This window comes from Neovison vison, chromosome 4, assembly GCF_020171115.1.
Source record: "Neovison vison isolate M4711 chromosome 4, ASM_NN_V1, whole genome shotgun sequence".
Lineage (NCBI taxonomy): Eukaryota > Metazoa > Chordata > Mammalia > Carnivora > Mustelidae > Neogale > Neogale vison.
In genome coordinates, this window is record NC_058094.1 from 125401831 (window position 1) to 125416863 (window position 15033).

Here is a 15033-nt window from a genome sequence, read left to right on the forward strand (position 1 = left end):
GTGCAGAGCTTCGAGGTCAGTCACCGCTGAGAACAAGGGTCTTCTCAGCTCTTTTCTGAGCATGTGCACAGCCCTGGTAAAGCGAACAGCCCCATACCTGTCAATGGACCTTTTAGATTTCCAGGAATATTTTGATGTTTTTCAAAGCTCCTTATGGACATTTCTTTCATTCCCCAGATTTCCCTTGATAGGCTTTTTGCTTAATCTTTTGTTTATCCCAATTGTTAACCACTGCAGTGATGCTTAAACAAATGCCTCCAGAGACAAGTCTGTTCACACAGGGAACTCCAAGTCAGAGTCAGGTGAAAAGAAGACTTCCATAAGCGGTGTGCTTGTCATGATGAGCACTGCGTGATGTATGCAGTTCTTGAATCACTGTCTTGTCCACCTGAAACTAATACAGCACTGTATGTTAACTATATTGAAATTAAAATTTTTAAAAAAGTTAATAAAAAAGTGTTCAAAATGGGGTCTTCCAGGTAGGTCAAATGCTGACAATTATCTGGTAATGAGATTTGGAAGTTCTAACCCCATTCTGTATCCTCTAGGTGCTGCAAGACTCCTGGTTTTCACTGTGATTGCAGACTGTTGATTTTCAAGGCTCCTGTGTATCTGGGAGCTGGGGGATGGGAACAGGTCAAGTTAAAATGCCATAAAGCTCACTGTTCTTACTGTGATTTAGGTGTTTTTTTGAAATAAATGCTCTCTGGATTGCTGTAAGCCTTCGGTTAATTTTCAGAGTCCTAAAAAAATTTTTTTTTCAGAGTCTTGAAAAGGTTGTTATCGACCATTTTTGCCAATGATTTTATTGTTAGGTGGAGGAGAGGATTTGGGGGGTCTTTAGTCTTCCTTCCTTCCTTCTTTTACTTATTTATTTATTTTAATGTGACTCCAACATGTGGTTTTTGAATAAAGTGTGGTTTTTTGTTATTTTTTAAATTTTTAAAAAGATTTTTTATTTATTATTATTTATTTGACCGAGAGAGAGAGAGAGAGAGATCACAAGTAGGCAGAAAGGCAGGCAGAGAGAGGGGGAAGCAGGCTCCCTGCAAGCAGAGAGCCTGATGTGGGGCTCGATCCCAGGACTCTGAGACCGTGACCTGAGCCAAAGGCAGAGGCTTAATGCACTGAGCCACCCAGGTGCCTCAAGTGTGGTTTTTTTTTTAAAAAAAAAAAGATTATTTATTTATTTAATTGACAGAGGGAGACAGCGAGAGAGGGAACACAAGTAGGGGGAGTGGGAGAGGATGAAGCAGGCTCCTTGCTGAGCAGGAATCCTGATGGCAGGGCTGGATCCCAGGACCCTGGGATCATGATCTGAGCTGAAGGCAGAGGCTTAATGACTGAGCCACCCAGGGGCCCCTGTTTTGTTTTGTTTCTTTAAGTTTTTATTTATTCATTTTTTTTTGAGAGAGAGAGAGAGAGAGAAAGTGTAAGTACACAAGCCAAGAGGAGTGGCAGAGGGACAGGGAGAGAGAGAATCCTCAAGCAGGCTTTCCGCTGAGCAAGGAGCCAGATATGGGTGATCCCAGGACCCTGGAATAATGCCTGAGCCGAAATCAAGAGTCAGACACTTAACAGACTGAGCCACCCAGGCACCCCTTGGGTGAAGTGTGTTTAAAGGATGGAGGGGAAAGAACTTCACAGTAGTTTTGCCTCATGACTTCACTATTGTTTTTGCATGATTTCTTCTTTCTTTCTCTTTCCTTTATATAAATACCAGTTTATGTTTCTTTATTGAGGTAATGAAGAGTGTGTAGCCTGCCTCCTAAACAGGGAATAGCCAAACAGCGTGTCCTTTGAGTTGTATTTTATGGTTTACCTCTGGAGGGACAAGATGCGTTGTGTTGGAGAGGCATTACTGGCCTTTCCCCCAACCCTGCCCCGTCCCCCCACAATCCTACTGGTTTTTTCTTTGGGTTCTATCTCATCCCCAAGATTCTCCTTCATTTCTGATTGGGGGATACCAGTTGGAATTTTCAGAATTTTCTGGATTCAGTTTCTCTCGTCTCTGCAGTGCTTCTTGAAAGGAGCTGAATGTTGATATCCTAAATCTTCAATCTCTTGTCTCTGATGGCCCTTATCAAAACTTGTGGTGTCCTCCGTTTGACTGCTGCTCACACATTTTTTGTTCTTTTTTCCTTTTTGTCTTTATTTTGGTAGGTTATGGGGGTAGAGGTTTAGTGATTCAGTTTCTTCTTTGTACAGACTATTTGAGATGATTCAGAATTATTTATTTTAAAATAAATAGTAAATGTCTGTCAAATGAGAATTTTGGTTTTAAAAAAGTAAGTGTGTAGGCCTTTCTTTCTGGTTGTAGTTCATTAATAAGGCCCGTTGCTTACTGCAGTCACACCTTGTTTGTGCCATCTCCATGCAGGATGTACTAATATTTCTTCTCAGTAGGAGGAGTCTAGTGGGACATGTCAAGAAAAATAAGACATAGAATCCATTTTGTTTTAGCTCTTTAAATACACGTTATTAGATTCTTCAAGAGTCACCTCCATCTTATAATAGTTTTATGCTGCAGGTTTGTATGACCCTGAATGTGTCTGGATATATAATACATAAATAATAGAAATAAAAATACTAGTAGTAGTAGTACTAATAATAAGGAGTAATGAGAAACTTTTGATAATATTTAAATGGTATTTTTGTGCAAGAAGGTTATAAGGCAGTTGTATTATTTAGATTTATTTGCCCAAGTCTTATAGAATGTTTTCTTTTGTTCACATGGTTAGAATATCAAAATGTGAATATGTCATCTTCACAATTTTATGTTCTTTTAAACTCCAGTTCCTTAAAAAAAAAACTACAAAGCATTACCAGTTTTGCTTTTGTAAAAAACAAAACAAACAACCCCCTCCCCAAAGAAACCCCTAAATTTGTTGATTCGTTGTTCAGAAAAAATGATAAAATTCAGTAATTTCTAAATCGGTGTGATGAGGTTATTTCCTTGTCTCAGGAGATTCTCTAGACCCAGTGGTGTTGTTCTAGTGTGGATGTAATGAAACTTAATACGTTAAGGATTATATTGGCAAGTCCATAATATGACATTCCCCTGTCTCTCTCACTGTACCAGATATCCTAATTATTAAAAAATCACAAACAGACACACAAAAATTCCACCAAACCAGATAACGATATAACATCTGGAAAAATGGTTTTGGTTAAGGAAGAAAACAATGAATGGTCTTTTTTTTTTTTTAAACGCTAATCATTTGTGTTTAAATTTATCTTAAATAATACATTTTAAAAAATAGGCAGTTATTAAAAAAATAGGCAGTTATTTTATTTTTAAAGATTTATTTACTCATTTTAGAGAGAGAGAAAGAGCACACATTTGAGGGGAAGGGCAGAGGCAGAGCGAGAGAGAGAGAAGCAGACTCCCCCTGGGCATAGAGCCTGATGCAGAGTTTGATCCTTGGACCCAGTGATCATGACCTGAGCTGAAACCAAGAGTCAGACGCTTAACTGACTGAGACACCCAGGTGCCCCTGGACACTTATTTTAGAAGAGATGATGAACTGAACTTAAACATGCAATGCATCATGCAAGTGCAGCTGATTATATATACCTGGAGTAAATGTAGCTCCTGCCTTCAAAGGAGGGGTCTGTATAACTCTTGAAATTTCTTGAGTCCAATAATTAAGACATGGACTCTTATTTAATCATGGTGGTATTATTTTTCCAAAAACACCTAAGATATTTTAAATATAAGCACTGCCCTGTCATATATTTATTTAGTCTGTTTTAAGAGTTTTATGAGCATGTGGGTTTTCTGATAGACTGAATATGTTTTTCAGGATCTTACATAATCTAGTGACTCTCAGAATTATATTGTCAGGAATAGAATTTTATTGGTTGTAGGTTTACTCTTCACATGTTTATACTCTTCATATATTTATAATTTAAAAAGTGAAGAGCTATTTTAAGGTGGAAGGAAGTAAGCTTAGCTCATCTTGAGTTGTCCTTTGAGAGAACCTCACTCTCAAGGATTTGGCACAGCCAATCCACTTTATTGGATAGGAAGAGGTCATGGGTTACCAGTTTCAGTCAGGTTCTCCATTTTATGGAAAAGAATACTCCCCAAGTGTTTAGAAAGAAGCATGTGAAAGAAGATACAAAGCTTTGGCTTTGTGTCTAAGATCATACATTTAACTCATAATTATAGTGCCAACAAAATGGCTGATGGGAATGTATTGAGGAATAAAGTGTTACAGCTTATTGAGTCTACTATATTTGTGTTAATTCAGATATATTCATGAGATAAAGAAGCCAGTAAGTTTCAAATGTTCATATTAAGTTGAGTATTTCAAAGTTTATTTCCTACTGCTTTGATTAGCTATATTCTTAAGACAAGTTGTAGTCTTTCCTTATTATTCACATAAAAGGTAGCATTTATGACTTACACGATTTACATCAATGACTTCATTGATATTTCACTTAACTAATATGATTAATTTTTATTTTTTGATTTAAAAATCAAATATTAAATTGTGGCTGTTTACAAAGAAACATTTTTGTTTTTTTCTCTGCTTATAATAAGGGGTTTGCTTTCTATATCATACACAGAATCTCTAAATTGGTATTTTTACCTAATGATCCAAGAAAACACATGTAATGAGTTGTTTTATAGATACATTTATTTTAAGTAGAGAAAAATACAGATGAAAATAGCAAAAAGCTGAAATAAAACAAGAGAACTTAATTTAGGTTTCATGCTTAGAAGTGTCTGAGACCATATTCTTTGAATATATAACCTTTGATGAAATGACAAATTGGATAGTTTGAAAATTACATTAACTCTTTGCAGTTGTGATCACCTAGCTTTTGTCCATATCTTTGAAAATCATTTAAGTGCTGAAACATACATGGTTATAGAAGTTACAAAGGCAACTACTGAAAAAAATACTTTATTTTTGTAAGATCTCATATTCTAAGATAGATCAAACTCATTTATTCATTTTATTGAATATAGAGGGGATACATGGGGATAGAATTTAATTAAATAATACAGAAATGAGTAGAAATCATCAGTATCTTAAGTCCTGCAGAATGGAGATTTATAGTGCTGTGAGAGCATTATGTGGGGGGATTTGATGTGGTCATGGTCATCAGGGAAATTTCTCTGTGGAAGTGATAATGAGTTGAGCTCTGAAAAAAACACTGAGAATTACTAGGCAAAGGATAAGGAGAGTCATATTTCCTCTGCTTGGAATTATTTTTTTACATATATATGTAAAAAATAATTTATATATATGTATTTTATATTATTATATATATAAATACATATTTATATATTATTTTATTTTATATATAAGTTATATTTTATCATATATATATATATTTTATTGACATGTTCATTTTGGCCTGAGAGAGCAGCTCTAGTTCATGTTCTTTTTCAGACAAGAAAACTAGAACCCATGGAGGTTAAGTGACTTGCCTAAGATTCATAGCTACTTCTGAGAAAAATTAAATGAGGATGTATGATTTATGATCAATGTCTTTTCTAGTAAGCCAGGTTCAAGACCTAAGAATAACAGAACAAAGATGCACTTAACTTCTTGTTCATTCATTTATTTACTCAACTTCGAAAGCACCACTGTGTGGAAGAGTCTGTGCTACTTGCTGTGAAAGATACGGAAGCGAATAATAGGTGGCATTTGCCTTTAGGGAGCTTATCATCTAGTAGGGAATATAAAACAATTTATAGAGTAAAATTATACATGTCAACAGAAAAATACAGATAAAATATGGGAATTGAGATGAGGAAAGAATTACATCCATTTGGGATGAGTCTGTGAAGGCTTCCTGGAGAGAATGATAATTGAGCTGGGCTCAAGCATGAAAATGAAGGGCATTTGGTGCAGAATGAACTGTGTGAGCAAAGAAGAAGGTTGTCAGGACATCAGCCGGTAGTTCTCGTTAGATGATACTAAAAAACGGGTCAAGGGAAAGATAGTGGGAAATAAACTTGGAACATGAAACTTGATTGTGGATAAATACTAAGGTAAAGGAGAACCATTATTAAAAAAGGGCATAAATAAATCAAAACTGTAGGTCAATGCTAAGGGCACTGGGTAGAAGATAAAGAAAGATTGAATGCGTAGTTGCTCTAAGGGGGTGCTGGCGATAAAAAGATGAATCCATACAATTTAAGAATAGGAGTTAAGTGTGCTGTAGGAAATGTGGAGAAAACAGGTATGAGAGTTTCGTGCCTAGGTTAGGGCTATCTCCCTAACCTAGGCATGAGTTCTCCTGTGGAGAGTTTTCAAGGGCTATGTAGTTAGGTGGAGTTTCAGTCATTCATCTCTTTGGACCACTGCGTCACTCCAAGTCAATCATGATCCAGCAGTTGACAGTGGAGTCTCACTGAGCCAGGTGTTATGGCTATGCCATGCGTCCTTTAGCTTACAAGGCTGCCCGGGCTCCCTAAGTTGTTCATTCACCAAAGGTTTACTGAAAGATTACTATGTGCCAGGCACTGTGATCAGGTGTTGAGTATCCTCAAGGGTCTTATGTCTGGCATGTTAAACCAAATAATTAAAAATACAGTGTGATCAGTGTTAATGATAGAGGAGGGGTACTGGGAAGTATGGAAGATAAAGCCAGGGCTCTTTTCAATGATCGTAACATTTTAAGGAAATTGAAAATAGTCCTATTAGCGCATATTTGAGTTGTCAGTGCCAGAGTCATTAATGGCCACTAGGAAAAAAAAAGCCATATTAATTCTGAAATGCATGAAATTTCCTCACTGCATGAGGGGTAAAGAGAGAAGGAGGACTCATAGTTGGTTGCATGGCCTTGGAGTCCCACTGTTCTGGCTGGATTTCAGTCAGTACTTACTTGCTGGGTGACCTTCTGTAAGCTACTTAATGTCACTGCCCTCAGTTTCTCCAGCTGTAAATGGGGGAAAATTAGATCCACCTCTTAGTCAGACTTTAGTGAGATGAATATCTGAAGCATACTAAGTGTTCAATGAGCGACATCTTTTTTTACAAAGATACAGTGCTTGTAAGAGAATGGAATCCAACCAGCATTTATTTATTTATTTATTTGAGAGAGAGACAGTAAGGGAGAGCATGAGCGAGGAGAAGATCAGAGAGCGAAGCAGACTCCCCATGGAGCTGGGAGCCTGATGCAGGACTCCATCCCGGGAGTCCGGGATCATGATCTGAGCCGAAGGCAGTCGTCCAACCAACTGAGCCACCCAGGCGTCCCTCCAACCAGCATTTTAACCTACATGTAGTATATGGACCCCACCTTCACTGATTACTGTCCTTGGGCAAGCAACCTGAACTTGTGCTGCTTCTCCCAAACACAAAAGGGATTGTGTTGACCCCTCAAAGTTTTTAGTAAAGGTCTAAATATTAATTCTATCATATAGTATTTTTTTTCACTTTTAGAGAAGATGCTACATCAAGAGTGTTCTATTTCTTTCCTCGAATTTATTTTTCTACAAAGTTGAAAATGCTTCATGTCTCTTTCTGATCTTATTTTTTTTTAAATGCACGTGGCTGTTTACAGCTTTTAAGGTGATGTGTGGACATTTCTCATGAAACTAATAATTTGTGTCACTTTATAAAGCATTGCCCGAGTCCTTTCTTGCCAATCTTCTTATGACATGTAGCAATTGTTAGGTGGGATGGATGCATATACAGATGCTTAACCAGATTTTATTGATTATAAATAAAATAGCTTAAAAATAAAATGTTAAAAATACAATGACTGCTGCCTTTTTCACAAGAAATTCAGAATAAAGAAATATGGGGTATTCTCTTAGGGATGGGAACATGGTTTGATTCTTTCTTCACTGCATTTAGACATAGATACAATCTAGAAAGCCATTTTCAGAACTGTTACAGTACAAAATAGAGTAAAAAAGAGCATTCAGAAGATAAGATTGGAGCTGATCATGCTTTCAGAAAGGCCTTGATACTATTCTCTTAAAAATGAAATAGCTATAGGGCATATCAGTCTTCTTAGTAAGCTCCAGTGTTTGTAAGAAATGCCATGCTATTTATTTCTTTATTTAAATTTAATTTAATTATTTAATTATTTTATTTTTTAAAGTTTTATTTATTTGAGGACTAGAGAGAGAACATGAGCAGGGGGGAGGTGCAGAGGGAGAAGAAGCAGGCTCCCTGCTGAACAGGGAGCAGGGAGCCTGATATGTGACTTGAACCCAGGACTCCAGGATCACGAGCTGAGCCAAAGGCAGATGTCCAACCAATTGAGCCACCAGGCACCCCTTTAATTTTAATTTTTAAAAATTTTTAAAAATTGTGTTCAATTAGCTAATATATAGTACATTATTTCTTTTAAATAAACCTAAATCCGACTCTGAACTCCCATCCCACTAGCTTGAAGGGAATTCCGTTTCAGTCATAAGGGCACTCATTCTCTCACTCACAAAGTTCTGGCGTCTAGTTCCTGGGGCTGTTGCACAGAACAGTGTTCAAGGGTGATCCTTGGTCTTTTTTTTTATTTTTTATAAACATGTATTTTTATCCCCAGGGGTACAGGTCTGTGAATCGCCAGGTTTACACACTTCACAGCTCTCACCAAAGCACATACCCTCCCCAATGTCCATAACCCCATCCCCCTTCTCCCAACCCCCCTCCCCCCAGCAACCCTCAGTTTGTTTTGTGAGATTAAGAGTCACTTATGGTTTGTCTCCCTCCCAATCCCATCTTGTTTCATTTATTCTTCTCCTACCCACTTAAGCCCCCATGTTGCATCACCACTTCCTCATATCAGGGAGATCATATGATAGTTGTCTTTCTCTGCTTGACTTATTTCGCTGAGCATGATACGCTCTAGTTCCATCCATGTTGTCGCAAATGGCAAGATTTCGTTTCTTTTGATGGCTGCATAGTATTCCATTGTGTATATATACCACATCTTCTTGATCCATTCATCTGTTGGTGGACATCTAGGTTCTTTCCATAGTTTGGCTATTGTGGACATTACTGCTATAAACATTCGGTTGCACGTGCCCCTTTGGATCACTACGTTTGAATCTTTAGGGTAAATACCCAGTAGTGCAATTGCTAGGTCATAGGGCAGTTCTATTTTCAACATATTGAGGAACCTCCATGCTGTTTTCCAGAGTGGTTGCACCAGCTTGCATTCCCACCAACAGTGTAGGAGGGTTCCCCTTTCTCTGCATCCTCGCAAGCATCTGTCATTTCCTGAATTGTTGATTTTAGCCATTCTGACTGGTGTGAGGTGATATCTCATTGTGGTTTTGATTTGTATTTCCCTGATGCCGAGGGATATGGAGCACTTTTTCATGTGTCTGTTGGCCACCTGGATGTCTTCTTTGCAGAAATGTCTGTTCATGTCCTCTGCCCATTTCTTGATTGGATTATTTGTTCTTTGGGTGTTGAGTTTGCTAAGTTCTTTATAGATTTTGGACACTAGTCCTTTATCTGATATGTCATTTGCAAATATCTTCTCCCATTCTGTCAGTTGTCTTTTGATTTTGTTAACTGTTTCCTTTGCTGTGCAAAAGCTTTTGATCTTGATGAAATCCCAATAGTTCATTTTTGCCCTTGCTTCCCTTGCCTTTGGCGATGTTCCTAGGAAGATGTTGCTGCGGCTGAGGTCAAAGAGGTTGCTGCCTGTGTTCTCCTCAAGGATTTTGATGGATTCCTTTCTCACATTGAGGTCCTTCATCCATTTTGAGTTTATTTTCGTGTGTGGTGTAAGGAAATGGTCCAATTTCATTTTTCTGCATGTGGCTGTCCAATTTTCCCAACACCATTTATTGAAGAGGCTGTCTTTTTTCCATTGGACATTCTTTCCTGCTTTGTTGAAGATTAGTTGACCATAGAGTTGAGGGTCTATTTCTGGCCTCTCTATTCTGTTCCATTGATCTATGTGTCTGTTTTTGTGCCAATACCATGCTGTCTTGATGATGACAGCTTTGTAATAGAGCTTGAAGTCTGGAATTGTGATGCCACCAACTTTGGCTTTCTTTTTCAATTTTCCTTTGGCTATTCAAGGTCTTTTCTGGTTCCATATAAATTTTAGGATTATTTGTTCCATTTCTTTGAAAAAGATGGATGGTACTTTGATAGGAATTGCATTGAATGTGTAGATTGCTTTAGGTAGCATAGACATTTTCACAATATTTATTCTTCCAATCCAGGAGCATGGAACATTTTTCCATTTCTTTGTGTCTTCCTCAGTTTCTTTCATGAGTACTTTATAGTTTTCTGTGTATAGATTCTTAGCCTCTTTGGTTAGGTTTATTCCTAGGTATCTTATGGTTTGGGGTGCAATTGTGAATGGGATTGACTCCTTAATTTCTCTTTCTTCTGTCTTGTTGTTGGTGTAGAGAAATGCAACTGATTTCTGTGCATTGACCTTATATCCTGACACTTTACTGAATTCCTGTACAAGTTCTAGCAGTTTTGGAGTGGAGTCTTTTGGGTTTTTCACATAGAGTATCATATCATCTGCGAAGAGTGATAATTTGACTTCTTCTTTGCCGATTTGGATGCCCTTAATTTCCTTTTGTTGTCTGATTGCTGAGGCTAGGACTTCTAGTACTATGTTGAATAGCAGTGGTGATAATGGACATCCCTGCCGTGTTCCTGACCTTAGCGGAAAAGCTTTCAGTTTTTCTCCATTGAGAATGATATTTGCGATGGGTTTTTCATAGATAGCTTTGGTGATATTGAGGTATGTGCCCTCTATTCCTACACTTTGAAGAGTTTTGATCAGGAAGGGATGCTGTACTTTGTCAAATGCTTTTTCAGCATCTATTGAGAGTATCCTATGGTTCTGGTTCTTTCTTTTATTGATGTGTTGTATCACATTGACTGATTTGTGGATGTTGAACCAACCTTGCAGCCCTGGAATAAATCCCACTTGGTCGTGGTGAATAATCCTTTTAATGTACTGTTGAATCATTTTGGTGAGAATTTTCGCATTTGTGTTCATCAAGGATATTGGTCTATAGCTCTCTTTTTTGATGGGATCCTTGTCTGGTTTTGGGATCAAGGTGATGTTGGCCTCATAAAATGAATTTGGAAGTTTTCCTTCCATTTCTATTTTTTGGAACATTTTCAGGAGAATAGGAATTAGTTCTTCTTTAAATGTTTGGTAGAATTCCCCCGGGAAGCCGTCTGGCCCTGGGCTTTTGTTTGTTTGGAGATTTTTAATTACTGTTTCAATCTCCTTACTGGTTATGGGTTTGTTCAGGCTTTCTATTTCTTCCTGGTTCAGTTGTGGTAGTTTATATGTTTCTAGGAATGCATCCATTTCTTCCAAATTGTCAAATTTGTTGGCGTAGAGTTGCTCATAGTATGTTCTTATAATAGTTTGTATCTCTTTGGTGTTAGTTGTGATCTCTCCTCTTTCATTCATGATTTTATTTATTTGGATCCTTTCTCTTTTCTTTTTGATAAGTCTGGCCAGGGGTTTATCAATTTTATTAATTCTCTCAAAGAACCAGCTTCTAGTTTTGTTGATTTGTTCTATTGTTTTTTTTTTTTTTTTGGTTTCTATTTCATTGATTTCTGCTCTGATCTTTATGATTTCTCTTCTCCTGCTGGGCTTAGGGTTTCTTTCTTGTTCTTTCTCCAGCTCCTTTAGGTGTAGGGTTAGGTGGTGTACCTGAGACTTTTCTTGTTTCTTGAGAAAGGCTTGTACCACTATATATTTTTCTCTCAGGGCTGCCTTTGTTGTGTCCCACAGATTTTGAACCATTGTGTTTTCTTTATCATTTGTTTCCATGATATTTTTCAATTCTTCTTTAATTTCCCAGTTGACCCATTCATTCTTTAGAAGGATGCTGTTTAGTCTCCATGTATTTGGGTTCTTTCCAAACTTCCTCTTGTGGTTGAGTTCTAGCTTCAGAGCATTGTGGTCTGAAAATATGCAGGGAATGATCCCAATCTTTTGATACCGGTTGAGTCCTGTTTTAGGACCGAGGATGTGATCTATTCTGGAGAATGTTCCATGTGCACTAGAGAAGAATGTATATTCTGTTGCTTTGGGATGAAATGTTCTGAATATATCTGTGATGTCCTTCTGGTCCAGTGTGTCGTTTAAGGCCTTTATTTCCTTGTTGATCTTTTGCTTGGATGATCTGTCCATTTCAGTGAGGGGAGTGTTAAAGTCCCCTACTATTATTGTATTATTGTTGATGTGTTTCTTTGATTTTGTTATTAATTGGTTTATATAGTTGGCTGCTCCCACGTTGGGGGCATAGATATTTAAAATTGTTAGATCTTCTTGTTGGACAGACCCTTTGAGTATGATATAGCGTCCTTCCTCATCTCTTATTATAGTCTTTGGCTTAAAATCTAATTGATCTGATATAAGGATTGCCACTCCTGCTTTTTTCTGCTGTCCATTAGCATGGTAAATTCTTTCCCACCCCCTCACTTTAAATCTGGAGGTGTCTTTGGGCTTAAAATGAGTTTCTTGGAGGCAACATATAGATGGGTTTTGTTTTTTTATCCATTCTGATACCCTGTGTCTTTTGATTGGGGCATTTAGCCCATTAACATTCAGGGTAACTATTGAGAGATATGAATTTAGTGCCATTGTATTGCCTGTAAGGTGACTGTTACTGTATATTGTTTCTGTTCCTTTCTGATCTACCACTTGTAGGCTCTCTCTTTGCTTAGAGGACCCCGTTCAGTATTTCCTGTAGAGCTGGTTTGGTGTTTGCAAATTCTTTCGGTTTTTGTTTGTCCTGGAAGCTTTTAATCTCTCCTTCTATTTTCAATGATAGCCTAGCTGGATATAGTATTCTTGGCTGCATGTTTTCCTTGTTTAGTGCTCTGAAAATATCATGCCAGCTCTTTCTGGCCTGCCAGGTCTCTGTGGATAAGTCAGCTGCCAATCTAATATTTTTACCATTGTATGTTACAGACTTCTTTTCCCAGGCTGCTTTCAGGATTTTCTCTTTGTCACTAAGACTTGTAAATTTTACTATTAGGTGATGTTGTGTGGGCCTATTCTTATTGATTTTGCGGGGCATTCTCTGAACCTCCTGAATTTTGATGCTTGTTCCCTTTGCCATATTGGGGAAATTCTCCCCAATAATTCTCTCCAGTATACCTTATGCTCCCCTCTCTCTTTCTTCTTCTTCTGGAATCCCAATTATTCTAATGTTGTTTCGTCTTATGGTGTCACTTATCTCTTGAATTCTCCCCTCATGGTCCAGTAGCTGTTTGTCCCTCTTTTGCTCAGCTTCTTTATTCTCTGTCATTTGGTCTTCTATATCGCTAATTCTTTCTTCTGCCTCATTTATCCTAGCAGTTAGAGCCTCCATTTTTGATTGCACCTCATTAATAGCTTTTTTGATTTCAACTTGGTTAGATTTTAGTTCTTTTATTTCTCCAGAAAGGGCTTTTATATCTCCCGAGAGGGTTTCTCTAATATCTTCCATGCCTTCTTCGAGCCCGGCTAGAACCTTGAGAATTGTCATTCTGAATTCTAGATCTGACATATTACCAAGTCTGTATTGATTAGGTCCCTAGCCTTCGGTACTGCTTCTTGTTCTTTTTTTTGTGGTGAATTTTTCTGCCTTGTCATTTTGTCCAGATAAGAGTATATGAAGGAGCAAGTAAAATACTAAAAGGGTGGCAACAACCCCAGGAAAATATGCTTTAACCAAATCAGAAGAGATCCCAAATCGTGAGGGGGGAGAAAGGGGATAAAAAGAGGTTCAAAAAAAAGAAAGGGGAAAAAAAAAGGAATTAAAAAAAGAAAATGAATAAAGAAAAGTATGAAAAAGAAAAAATATATATATTAAACTAGTTAAAAATGTTAAAAATGAAAAGGTTGAAAGTTAAAAAAAAATTTAAAAAAATTTAAAAAAATTAAAATATTTAAAAAATTAGCAAAAGAAGAGAAAAAAAATGAAAAAGAAAAAAATTACTTTAACTGCAAGAGTAAAAAATCACAGGGAGAAAGCCATGAGTTCCGTGCTTTGCTTTCTCCTCCTCTGGAATTCTGCTGGTCTCCTTGGTATTGAAACCGCACTCCTTGGTAGGTGAACTTGGTCTTGGCTTGATTTCTTGTTGATCTTCTGGGGGAGGGGCCTGGTGTAGTGATTCTCAAGTGTCTTTGCCCCAGGTGGAATTGCACAGCCCTTACCAGGGGCCGGGCTGAGTAATCCGCTCGGCTTTGCTTTCAGGAGCTTTTGTTCCCTGAGCGCTTTCCGTAGAGTTCTGGAGGATGGGAATACAAATGGCGGCCTCCTGGTCTCTGGCCTGGAGGAGCCGAGATCCCGGGGCCCCACTCCTCAGTGCGCCCTCAGAGAACAGCACTCAGTAACTCTCGTCTGCCTGACCTCCGGCCGCGCTCCGAGTTCACCGAGCCTGCGGCCGGTTCAAGGCACCCCCAAACTGTGAGCTTACTGTCGGCTCTGTCTCTGTAGCCGGCTTTCTTGCTCCAATACCCGCAAGCTCTGCGACACTCAGACACCCCCGAAACTTCTGTGACCCTGCGGGACCTGAGGCCACGCTGCACCCGCATGGGCTTCACACCGGTTTAGCCTCTGGAGCGATGTCCCTCAGCGGAACAGACTTTTAAAAGTCCTGATTTTGTGCTCTGTTGCCCCTCCCCCCGGGGTCTATCTTCCCGTCGCTTTGGATTCACTTCTCCGCCAGTCCTACCTTTCAGAAAGTGGTTGTTTTTCTGTTTCTAGAATTGCTATTCTTCTTCTCTTCGATCTGCCAATGGATTTGCAGGTGTTTGCACTCTTTAGATAAGCTATCTAGCTGATCTCCTGCTAGCTGAAGTAGTCTCAGCCTGCTACTTCTCCGCCATCTTGACTCCTCCCTGATCCTTGGTCTTTTAGTCCAAATTAATTTCCAGTTTGATACCCATTGTCCACCTGTTTCTCTCAACTCAGTGTTACTGGCATTTGGGGTGGAAAAGTTTTTGTGGTATCGAACTGTCCTGTGCACCGTAGGATGTTTCTGGCATCCCAAACTCTCACTTTTTTTGACGATGACAACAGCAACAACAAGAACACCAATAAAAGCCTCCCCTACCTTT

The 15033-nt window shown here is 38.4% G+C and overlaps 1 protein-coding gene across 3 annotated transcripts in view; it reads left to right on the plus strand.

The window, feature by feature from the left end:
* Nucleotides 1-15033, plus strand: part of SUGCT (succinyl-CoA:glutarate-CoA transferase) — an 827195-nt gene that overhangs the window by 271013 nt on the left and 541149 nt on the right. The gene's annotated exons all lie outside the window — the stretch shown is intronic.